The sequence below is a fragment of the Acartia tonsa genome, chromosome 2 (assembly GCF_053477335.1).
Source record: "Acartia tonsa isolate MP-2025a chromosome 2, ASM5347733v1, whole genome shotgun sequence".
Lineage (NCBI taxonomy): Eukaryota > Metazoa > Arthropoda > Copepoda > Calanoida > Acartiidae > Acartia > Acartia tonsa.
The window spans coordinates 20,425,965-20,439,995 of NC_137261.1; positions in this window are offsets into that span (position 1 = coordinate 20,425,965).

The window sequence follows — 14,031 nt, forward strand, 5'->3', positions numbered from 1 at the left end:
CCGATTTTTGATGGATTTTATTCTGTGCTAGCATGTCACGATTTTTGTTTAAATATTAACAGCATATAGTTGTCAATTAGTTTATGCTTTACATGGTAGCCTTATATTGTCAGTCCTCTTAAGAAACTCGGTCTAAAACGGGTAATATAATGACTTACAAACTGCTTCTATGCATGTAAAATGTAGGACATTCAGGTCCATTTATTAAATGGAGGGGTTGCTTTGGCTTCTAAACATATTGTCATTTAAGGACTTACTAACAAAGGTCATGCAAACAAGGCTGTGGCTATCTGTAATAGGATACTGTTACTGTATAACCAACTAGCGGCTGTGTCCCTAGCATCTAGGGCTTTGAATTTGAAGGTAAAAAAGCCTAAAATCATCCCAACATTTAAATCTAAAAATCGAATAGCCTAAAACCATCCTTTATCATATGTTAAACTTTTCTAAAGTGGAGAACTCATTTGGTTTTGTTGTTATCCAAATCTTAATAATCCTAATCTGTTGTTAGTTGGTTATCAATACTCTTCATAATTGTTCTTGATGATTCAATTTGGGCGGGTTTAATTTTTCTATGTCGTAAATTTTGGCACAGGCTATTATGTATCGAAAAAATGAAAATTTTGGTTAAAATGATATTATATTTGTGTATAAAAATGATAATAGATAAAAAGGTTCACGCCCACAGATCGATAATTAATTTTACGCAAAAACTTCTTTTATTAAAAGTCATTTTGGATATTAGTTTTATTTTTCCTTTATGTAATAACAATATCATTATCAATAGTGCGCAGGTACCTTATAATTAGGTATATTCTTACGTTCGTCCAACCGCCTGTCTCTCGCACAGTGTAACCTTTGAATGTAACAAAGATTATTAATAAAAATTGTATCAAAACAAGTTAGAATACTTCCAATAGAAGTTGGAAATCCTAAAACATATGCACAGTAAACATAAATAGAGTTAAAGAAAGAAGAAGGAGAAAAGAGCCTGTCAAACAAACAAAAAGTAAAAGGTGGAGATAGGAAAAGAAAAGGGACTGAAAAGTGAAGGAAAGAGGAACTTAAAAAAGGTACAGATATGAAAAAAAGGGATAGAGAGTGAGGGAAAGTTGATTTTTAAATAAATATCAACAATAGCCTAGCATTGCACACATGGCAGACAGAACACGAAATGAGTAACTGTGCTAATAAAATGAGAATGACACACAAATACGTAATAACTTGCTTGCAAAAATAGACATTCACTAATTATGGCATTAATAATAAATATGCATTAAAATGCAACAAACAATCAACACACTGCACTTGATGAGAAGCTGCGCTTCTAAAGTACAAATAATTTGAATTATTGCACATTAAGGTGTGCCTTTTTTCCGCACATATATCGAATTATCAAACAATTAGAACCATATATAATTGACAGCAGAAATTGTCTCTTCTTCTTTGTTTCCATTTTATATTAAACACTATCTTTTATATGCTACTATGTCTGTATGTAAATATTAACGGCTACGTTCCTAGAGGCCTCTAGGTGCACGTTAAATAATTTCTTAAGATCAGCTGTTTACCAGTAAAATTTCGCAGAGCGGCGCATTATATTTTTTGTATTTTAGCGATTTCTAAGGGAGGGTTGTGGTTCCCTCCCCCTAAATAGCTTCACCCATTTCAAGGACCTATGAGAAGCTTCACTGTAAAGAAAACCCATAACGGTTAAGCGGATAGTGAGATCCTCGGTATAGAGAGACAGACAGAGATCCTTTTACTTTTTTATAAGTGTAAATATGAAATAGTTTGAGAATAGTATATTTTGCGGATTAACTTGCACACCTGAACTTATACGTATATGATACTACTTGTTTATTACATTTTTTTATATCTCGTATTGCGTTATGGCTAAATGTTATGTATCCCTAGCAATCCCATATGTTTCAACTGTAACGCAAATTTATTTTACTAAAATGTACATCACAAACGTGAATAGAAACATGCCGGCTTTTGTCAAGGTCAATGGTTCTACTTTCGATGTAATGCCTTGGCCTTTTAAAAGGCGCAATTCATTTACATGTACAGTTAGTGCTCCTAGATGAAGAATAGATACAACGATGGATATTTCATTTATATTAGTAAAGCAATTTTAATTCCATAAATTACACATTTACGTTATAGCATTTATAAATGGCTTTTAAAAGATACTCTTCCATTTTATTTTATCGGTAGTTTTAGAAGGAGAGTTACCAGACATTTAAAATTTTCCTTTTATTATCACAAGCTATCGTTTTTGTTCTATTTATTTTAAGTACCTACAATAATTTTTAAAAATGATCTCAACAAAAATTTTGGCCAATGGACCACATAAAATGGACCATTGCTTAGTTTAGGTTAGGTTGAGATGACCTCGGAGGGATAGCGCCACCGCAAGTTATTCTTTATTTTTTTTCTTTGTATGTATTAGTGATCAACTATTCTCTTGGTTTTTTCTCTATACTATTTTGAAACATCTTTTTTCTAATTCTTAAATTTCTGCCCTTTGAGTGTCCTTACAAAAGTCAATTATAAACAGAAATTTATTACTGGAAAAAAATAGTAAATTGTAATACAGCGGTGTCAATACACAGACACAAACAGGAAAGGTAAAGGCGAAAAAAAAAGTGAAAAAACAGGGAAGCTTTATAGATGGTTTTTCTCAGCCAATAAAGTCAAAATTGGACCTTGTTAGAAAAAATAACTTTTAATTTGATTGCTGCAATTAAAATTTTATAATCATTACAAGTTAATGACCTATTAATAATGATTTAGATAGGAAAAAACTAAACTTATTGCGTATTTCTGAAAAAAAACCTAAGGAAAGTTTCATTTTAATTTGAAGCAAATTTTACAACCAATAAATTATATTTCTGTCATATAAATGTATAATAGATATAAACTGCTTTTAAATGTACGTGTTTCGTATTGGGTTAGAAACTGAGTTATATGTTAGCTTTAGATATTTTGTTAACCTGTTCCTAGAAATATTTGATATAAGACTCTGTATGACCGTGAGAACCAAGGCTATAGATGCAGGAGCAATAGTTATGCTTTGGAAACTTTAATGGAAATTTGATTGTGGAAGAAAACACTTACAGTTTTGGAAACCTTATGAATTAAATTATCTGCTTTTATTTCAAAGCAAATACTTTTAAACTCAAGTCTATTTATAGTTATTTATCGCATCGTTTTTCCACGTATATTACAATTAAAAATCATAAAATCAAAAACAGTTTTGTTAGCCACGAGGGGCCGAAGGCCAGATCTAACAAAACTGGTATTATGATTTTTATTTTGATATTTGTGGAAAATTTTCTGTAATACAATGCTATACATTAATTTTCCGTATGGCTAAGAACTGGTTCTAATCCAGCGGATATTTATCGGTTTCGAAGCCATACTGAAAAACTTATCATACCATTGCTTATGCACAGTTTCATCCAGAACCTATCTTCTTCTGAACCTATCTTTTTCATTTATTTGAAGCCAAAAAGAAAGAAGGTTTAATGCAAACCTATTTGCCAAAGTGATTTTTAAAACTTTTAATTTTTATACATCCAACGTTATATAATTCCTTGATGGGAAGCTGTCACTTTGTTCTAATTGTAAAAAGAAGGAATAATTTGTCATGAAAGGGGCTTTGCACTCAATTATAGGTATTTGCAAATAAATTAATAATTTCCATTAAAACTTGTTTTAGTCCTTTTTTTGGTTACTTTTAAAATCTTAAGGAATGCATTGGCAAATAAAATGTCAAAGATTTCTAGCCAGGCAAGGTTAGGATTTAAAGACAAAGGTCACAAAATTTACGGACAATAAGTAATGGAAATGATCAATTGGCGTTTTGTTGTAAAAATTAAGAAAAAAGTCAATGATAGAAAACATACGGGTAAGGTTATCAAGGCTGTATAATAATATTGAAGGAAAAAATTTATTTCTTGACTTTATTTTCCAAGATTTTAAGATCTACAAGTTCACAATAAAATTCTGGAAAATTAAAACCATTATTTAATTCAGTGGAAAAATGCACCTATAAAGACCATTTTTGTGCATTAATTCTATAAGGTAGGTCTAAAACACAGTCGTTTTAAGTAGTAACAAATAATGTCAAATTTATGAACCATTTGCAATCCATTCATAAGAATCAAATTGGTTGGTCGGTCTGTACTTCATTCTATATTTCTCAGTAAATATACATTTGTTTTTAGACTCGCAGTACAAACATTGTCATATCCATAAAAGCAAAGGCAATTTTCTAGAATATTCCTCTGACCGATGAATATTTATTCTATTAGTACTCGTTTATACGTCTGTTTGTCTATTTGATACCTCAGTTAAGTTAGAATTTTCTTGATGATGTGTGATTACCTCAGTTTATAAAGTATGTAGTCCTCTGTGAATTAGAGTAAAACAATAGAGGGAGAAGAGGTAAAATAACTGAATGTGCCCTTCCCAAGGACCCTGTGTCACCTTCAATTGGGCTCTTGAAAATCAACCAATAGCGTCGGGAATATTTACACAGCCACAAAAGAGCGAGAACCAATTTGCTGGCAAATGAAAAATGACCCAAACAGGGGGATCCAGGTAGTTGTCTGGTTTTACATCTATATTCATAGATTTATTCTCTGTAAAAACTTACTTCTTTGTGCAATATTATTTACTAGCGGCTTCGCCCCTAGAGGCCTCTAGTGGCACTTTGAATGTTTATTTTTATTAAAAATATCTAATTACAGAAATAATTGGTTTATGTTTCGTTCAAGTCTCTTTTTCGGGAGGGGGTAATTTTTTTCTAGGGGCGATTTCTCCTGAGAGGGTAGTGGTACCCTCCCCAAAAATAGTTATAAACCTTCCCGGGACTTATGAGAAGCTACCCTGTTAAGGAGAATCCGATCTGTTCAGCGGTAAGCGAGATCCTTCGGTACAAACACACAGACATTCTGTTACTTTAGTATAAGGATGATTTTGCGATCTTGGCTACATTTGATATTATCATCCTTGATTCCTCTTTCTTTAAAGGAAAATAATAAATATATATAAGTAAAATTTAATACTATCTAATACCCTTTAACACTGCCATAAAAGTCTAATTCAAGACTTAAATGTATACCCAAAGTTAAAAGTAAATTTATGTTTAAGAAATTAATTTGTCTTTTTGACTTTTAGCTACTGAACTACTCACACACACACACACACACACATATACACACACACTTTTATTTCTTGTTTAATTTATTATCTTCTTATGAAAGGGATAAATATTCTTTCAAAAATATGTCTCATTTATATCCTACCCAGCACTTCTTGGACGTTCAGGATTAGTCCTGCAATCAACTGTGTGACTAAATGGTAAAGAATACCTTGGCTCCATAACAGGCGCAACCCATAAATCTTCATAGGGGGTTTGCCACTTGAATGTTTTACCAAGCAGACAGCAAACCATAGATACCATAAGCTTCCATTTTGGCTGTTCAAATTTAATTTTCTTTTTTTTCTCCCTAATATATATTCCTTTTTTGAAGCTACAATGTGTCACTTTAAACAGGAATGGTTAAGGATATGGTATCTTATTAAAATTATTGTTTCATTCGAAAAAATATGATTTACTTTGTTAACTAAATTTATCAAACAACATTGCATTATATGCAAAATGTATACAATCATGGAATTGATTGAGTCATTGAGCGTAGAGGACAATCATAACGAAATGCTACGCATATTAGATTTAAATCCTATTGACCTAACCCCTAAACTCCTTGGTGTGTGCAGGACAAAATACTGATCATGATGTAATTCTGATTTATGTGACTGCTTCAAGTGTCCACACTCTGGGCAAACTAGGGATATCACAATGGCAGATGAAATACTCAGTGAGAACACAGGGATATGACAATGGCAGATGAAATACTTAGTGAGAACACAGGTATATGACAATGACAGATGAAATACTTAGTAAGAACACAGGTATATGACAATGACAGATGAAATACTTAGTGAGAACACAGGGATATGACAATGGCAGATGAAATACTTAGTGAGAACACAGGTATATGACAATGACAGATGAAATACTTAGTAAGAACACAGGTATATGACAATGACAGATGAAATACTTAGTGAGAACACAGGGATATGACAATGCCAAAGGAAAACTCAGAAAGAACACAAGGATATGACAATGACAAATTAAATTCTTGAAGGGACACAGGGATATGACAATGACAGATGAAATACTCAGTGAGAACACAGGGATATGACAATGGCAGATGAAATACTCAGGAAGAACACAGGGATATGACAATGGCAGATGAAATACTCAGTGAGAACACAGGGATATGACAATGGCAGATGAAATACTTAGTGAGAACACAGGTATATGACAATGACAGATGAAATACTTAGTAAGAACACAGGTATATGACAATGGCAGATGAAATACTCAGTGAGAACACAGGGATATGACAATGGCAGATGAAATACTCAGTGAGAACACAGGGATATGACAATGACAGATGAAATACTCAGTGAGAACACAGGGATATGACAATGCCAAAGGAAATACTCAGAAAGAACACAAGGATATGACAATGACAAATTAAATTCTTGAAGGGACACAGGGATATGACAATGTCAGATGAAATACTCAGTGAGAACACAGGTATATGACAATGGCAGATGAAATACTCAGTGAGAACACAGGGATATCACAATGGCAGATGAAATACTCAGTGAGAACACAGGGATATGACAATGGCAGATGAAATACTCAGTGAGAACACAGGGATATGACAATGGCAGATGCAATACTCAGTGAGAACACAGGGATATGACAATGACAGATGCAATACTCAGTGAGAACACAGGGATATGACAATGGCAGATGAAATACTCAGTGAGAACACAGGGATATGACAATGACAGATGAAATACTCAGTGAGAACACAGGGATATGACAATGACAGATAAAAACCTCAGTGAGAACACAGGGATATGACAATGGCAGATGAAATACTCAGGAAGAACACAGGTATATGACAATGACAGATGAAATACTCAGTGAGAACACAGGGATATGACAATGGCAGATGAAATACTCAGTGAGAACACAGGGATATGACAATGGCAGATGAAATACTCAGTGAGAACACAGGGATATGACAATGACAGATAAAAACCTCAGTGAGAACACAGGGATATGACAATGGCAGATGAAATACTCAGGAAGAACACAGGTATATGACAATGACAGATGAAATACTCAGTGAGAACACAGGGATATGACAATGGCAGATGAAATACTCAGTGAGAACACAGGGATATGACAATGGCAGATGAAATACTCAGTGAGAACACAGGGATATGACAATGTCAGATGAAATACTCAGTGAGAACACAGGTATATGACAATGGCAGATGAAATACTCAGTGAGAACACAGGGATATGACAATGGCAGATGAAATACTCAGTGAGAACACAGGGATATCACAATGGCAGATGAAATACTCAGTGAGAACACAGGGATATGACAATGGCAGATGAAATACTTAGTGAGAACACAGGTATATGACAATGACAGATGAAATACTTAGTGAGAACACAGGTATATGACAATGGCAGATGAAATACTTAGTGAGAACACAGGGATAAGACAATGCCAAAGGAAATACTCAGAAAGAACACAAGGATATGACAATGACAAATTAAATTCTTGAAGGGACACAGGGATATGACAATGACAGATGAAATACTCAGGGAGAACACAGGTATATGACAATGACAGATGAAATACTCAGGGAGAACACAGGGATATGACAATGACAGATGAAATACTTAGTGAGAACACAGGGATATGACAATGCCAAAGGAAATACTCAGAAAGAACACAAGGATATGACAATGACAAATTAAATTCTTGAAGGGACACAGGGATATGACAATGACAGATGAAATACTCAGTGAGAACACAGGTATATGACAATGGCAGATGAAATACTCAGTGAGAACACAGGGATATGACAATGGCAGATGAAATACTCAGTGAGAACACAGGGATATGACAATGACAGATGAAATACTCAGTGAGAACACAGGGATATGACAATGACAGATGAAATACTCAGTGAGAACACAGGGATATCACAATGGCAGATGAAATACTCAGTGAGAACACAGGGATATGACAATGACAGATAAAAACCTCAGGGATATGACAATGACAGATAAAAACCTAAGTGAGAACACAGGGATATGACAATGACAGATAAAAACCTCAGTGAGAACACAGGGATAAGACAATGACAGATGAAATACTCAGGAAGAACACATGGATATGACAATGCCAGATGAAATAATCAGTGAGAAACAGGGATATGACAATTGCAGATGAAATACTCAGTGAGAACACAGGGATATGACAATGCCAAAGGAAATACTCTGGAAGAACACAAGGATATGACAATGACAAATTAAATTCTTGGAGAGACACAGGGATATGTCACAGGAAGAATAAATACTCCATGTGATAAAAATATCAGGATGATACAGGTCTACGTCACAGGACATACTGAAATATATAGGACACTTGTCATAAGTGACCTACCCAATGTGACAAAGGGCTATATATAGGACACCTGCCACTAAAATGACGTTTTCTTTTCTAGCAATTTTATCAGAAGAATAATATTTGATTAGAGCAAAATTTGGAAAGAAATATTGAGAAACATAAGAAAAGCAACGTCTTATGCTAATTTTTATTTTTTTGAATTCTTGAATGGCTACTTAGCTGTTCAATACTACGCTTACAATATTGCAGTATTATAAGAACACTAAAGCCTTATGCTCATTTTCATATCTTGGAATTCTGGGGATAAGTGAAGGCCAAACACAATGACACCTAATTTTAAGTATTGGACTTTTTCAACTGTTTAACTGTTAGAGTTGCTAAAGTTTTTATATCTCTACCTTTCACTGTATTTGTTTGTTGAACGTTGTCAATTAAAACCAATCAAAACCAAAAAAAAATCGGCTTTCTCAGTGAATTAATTGACTGTTAATAAATCATCTCTTACCGGCGTTGATTATACAATTATTATCTGAAAGTTCTTGATTTGCAATTTAGTAAAGGTTAGCTATTGCATAAGTTGCAAAGCATTCCCCTTTTTTATGATGTAAAGTCTTTGATATGACACAGCCTGGTTTTAAGTTAAAGAAATTCGTTTATGTGTAATGTGCAGGGCTAGGCAGTTTCGCGTCAGCCGCGACTAAGCCTCAAATTTAAACCCGTTTGGATGCTTTTAAACAGAGATTTCTGTATTTGCTAAAATTTAGACTTCCAGCTGATTTAAAAAATTTTTTTTGATTCCCTGAGGCTTACAGACGGCCGGCGCGCGGCTACGGAAAACTGGTAATGTGTATTAAAGACCAGCAAACTATAACATCTTTATATCATTCAATAATTTTGTCCAGAAATAATCTTCTAGAGCCTCAGTGTAAGTATATCATAATGTATGGGATAATCCTAAGTAAAGCTGTAGGTAAGGCAATAAGGGTACGGTAGGGTTAGGCAATGCACGGTAAGGTTCGGCAGGGGTAAGGCAACTACACCACACGCGTAATGAAGTAATCAACATTTTTATTTGATGCATTTAAAATAGACGGATAGGTATAAAACTGTATTTAAATTTCTAATAACCCTGTCAACCTAACTATTAATAATAGTATAATATAAAGATTTGAAAAACTATTTTAAAAATGTAAGCTTGTATACACTTAGGGTCAGTTAACACAAGTAAATTAGAAATTAGAATCAACCAATTGCTTTTAAACTTGCATGGTGATTTATGTATCAAAGGTTTAATTTAAGAAGCTTATAAACTCTTAGGTTATTACCATATAAAATCCACACTCCCATTATTACGTTGATTTTTTAGCCATTTTGACACAAACTTTTATATGTTATATAATTATCCAATGATTTTTATAACGAACAAAGTGTGTAAAAATGTAATAATGGGGCATCCTGATTGCAAGAAATTTTACAATTGTATATGTCTAAATTATATTTCATTTCTTAAATCTTTATCACTCCATAATTGTTAATTCACATATTGTCATCCTTGTTATTAAGCAATTAGAGAGTTTCTAAGTACAAACATACATGAAGAAGAATATACCAAACTACAAAAACACAGGATATCCAGTGTCCAAACGTTTTAACCACTAATTTTAATATTCCAAAGGTTTAAATTTGTGCAATAACCTTGGGTATAAACATTCATTTATTGGCCATTGTCCTCTCCCTTTAGATCCCTGTTGTACATATATGTGTAATATATGAAAAATAATGAAAAATGTATTAAAGTTCATCAATAACAAATAAAGTGTAAAGAGGATCAGAATATTCTTTATTCCACTTTGGTTTATAATCGTACAAATTATTTTTACAAGATGGAAGAGAGATACATCAAATCCATGCGGGGGGATAACTTTTGCACGGGTCTATCCTTCCCTTCTATAATCATGCTAACATTTATAATTCATGTCACCATTTTCACCGCTTTAAATGCAAAGAGAAAAATCCTAAAATTATATTTTGATTGCACGACTCCAATATTGAAATAGTCAACGCGATAGAAATATCAGCATAAAACAGCTGATGACTAAACCTAACAACTAACAGACATTTAGTAAATATAACTTTAAATTTTACCTGAAAGATTTGAAAAGTATTTTAAGCCACTAATTGTTAGTATGTAGACCATCGTATCGTCTGGGATTATGTGGAATATTATATTAAATTTTGGATACAACATTTATTCATAATCATATTTTTCAGAACAGAGATCAATATTAAAGAAAAAAATTAATATAAAGCTACTAGAATTTTTAAGTGCAATTTTGGTGCATTTTTGAATAGATCTAAAAAATTGTAATGGATAATAATTATATCAGAGCTGGGCAATAGGTTATTTTTTGGGTAACTTCGCTGAGGCTGTGGCTTTTAAATATTTATAATTGATTGGCAAAATTTATTGCCTAGTTTGGCGGCTGATTTATTTTTAAAGCTACAAGAATCGATATCTTCTTACCAGATTTTTATGTACTCTGATAAAGTGATGCTCCCAGCTGGCTATAATAACGATACCCCTTATCTACCACTTTTACCCATTCCCCCTCCCCTCTTACTGGATGAAAAAACTAACCAATTAATGAGGTCTATAATAGCAAATTGATGACAAATCTTCCCCTGTCAATATATTCACGTATATTCTATATCCATTTATATGAAAAATTATGGCTGCGTGTGCGTATAGGCTTTTGCTGTGCTCGTTTGTCACAGCTTATACAATTAATTCACAGTTTTAATCTTCGTTTTTTTTGTTAATATTAAGCCTTATTCAAAATCTTGTAATATTTTTATAAAAAAAAAATTAATAATTCTTTGAAAAATTTATTTATTTACGGATAAAAATCAATTTATTAGATGGATAATGTTAACCCAGAATAATTTTTGAATTGCTTTTCACATTTGAAATGAATTACGCACAACCAAACATTAATCTTTCTTAAATTTAACAAGAATGACAATATGCATAATAAAGTTAGAAATAAAACTATTGATTGAAAAAGTTTAAAAGTAGCCAAACTCCATTTAAAACTACATACGATTACTAAATAAAAGTTATTGTCAATCTAAACTATATTTCAATACAGTAATATTGTAAATATTCTACTAGCGTATGAGAGTGTATGCATGCACCGGTTATATACGGGTGTAAGAGTGTGTACAACGACGGTAATGGGTGGCATTCTGAATCTTTAGAGGCAGTTTCATTAGTCAAATGACAAGCAGACAACATTAGGCCAAAATCCAACTAAAACGTTCTTGATTTTATAATTTCTTTTTTACCTACAATAATGTTTTATTTTTTAGTCGTTAGAAGTTTTTACATGTATGTTTTAAAACAATGCAGTTTTTTTCACATACCCTTATGTTAAACTAGGAAACATTGTGTTGTCAATCATTTTAAACATAAGTAGAAACTATTTTTGTCTATTTTCATCGACATAAGTCACTACTGCCCAAAAATTATATACTTATTTATAAAAGTAAATATTTTCTGCTAATTAAAGCCTCATGTTGATATAACACAAGATTAAAAGTTAAACAGGGAAGAACCTGTAGACCTAACTTAATCCAAGCTTTAAGCAGATGAACTTGCCTCCTTTGTTCCCGTCACAGACAAAGAAATAAAGAGAGGGAAAAACAGGTACTTTTAATAATATGCAAATTAGGTTTTTATGTGGATAAAGTTTTTAATCTCTGCCCATTTTTTTTGTAAAATTTTAACAAAATAATCCATAATTAGACTACTTTTTCTCCCATATGAATTTACATAAAATAGGTATATAACCAACCTTTATGAAATAGCTAACTTCACTTAGCTTTGAAAGAAAGTATATGCCAATTTGGTTCTAAATTAGAAAACAACGTAATATGTAAGTAGAATATTCCCAAATAAATAAAAAAAACCTTTATATATTGGTATGGGTAACACGTACGTCGTACACTATGGTCGATTTCAAAAATTTCATATCCTACATAAACACAGTATACTATGAGCCACTTATAGCTTGTAAATATGTTGTGAAATTACAAAATTGATGGATTTTAGAAACAGCCTATAGTCTCTAGGGCTAGAAGACTTGTATACAATCCAAGGACAGTGTACATGGTCTAGTTTTAAACTTGTATTAAAGATGTCAGATGTTATTTTGTCTATTTGTTCCGAGTCTTTAAATGGGTCCTTGGAAAGTTTTTTTAGTAGCGAAGCTACTCTATAATTTGAAATGTCCGTCTGTCCGTATGTCCGTATGTCCGTCTTAGTTTGGGGGAAACGTGATTTTCTCGGCTCCTACAAAAGATAAAAGGCTGAAATTTTTTGACAACATTTCTATTATTAAGGAGCACAATTAACTATAAAACATCAATGGCGGTCGGACCGCTTTTTAGCAGGTTTTAGGCTATTTTTTGTATTTTTCACATTTTTCTTATATCTTTGGTGTTTATGGTCCGATTTTCAAAATTTTTTCAGTTATGGTATCAAAATTAAATTTCCTGTCGTTTCAAGAAAACAACTATGACGGTCAGACTGCCTTTAAGCAGGTTTTAGGCTATTTTTGTATTTTTCACATCTTTCTCCATTCCTTTGGTGTTTATGGCCTGATTTCCAAAGTTTTTCAGTTAAAGATATCAAAATTAAATTTCCAGTCGTTTCAAGAAAACATCAATGGCGGTCAGACTGCCTTTTTGCAGGTTTTTGGCTATTTTTATATTTTTCACACTTTTCCTCATATCTTTGGTGTTTATGATCCGTTTTTTAAATTTTTTGTAGTTAGAAATATCAAAATTAAATTTCCTGTTGTTTATAGCATCCAGTATGTAATTTACTTTGACCGTCAGTCTGTTAGTCATAGTACTGAAATATAAATATTAAGAAATTTTAAAAACAAATGTTGAAAAGGTTTCGTGATTCTTTTCCTAATATACATGCTTTTGACAACTAATATCTAAATTCTTATTAAATTGTTTGTGCTTCGCTACTTATGGATGTTGTCATCCTTGTTTATCTTATTATTATCTTTCATCCTTTCTCCTTATAGTACTCTAACACCTGAAACAAAAATTTTAGGGTGAAGATTTATTTCTAGACCAATATCCTGCCTCTCACTGAACTAAACCTGTTGTGAAACCTTGCAGATTTGTATGTATAGATAAAGGGAATGGTTATGAGCAGGTGTATGGTATACAACCAAGGTCTAATTTTAGGCCACAGAATACTTTTTAGTAGCGAAGCTACTCTATAATTTGAAATGTCCGTCTGTCCGTATGTCCGTCTGTCCGTCTGTCCGTCTGTCCGTCTGTCCGTCTTAGTTTGGGGGAAACGTGATTTTCTCGGCTCCTATAAAAGATAAAAGGCTGAAATTTTTTGACAACATTCCCATTA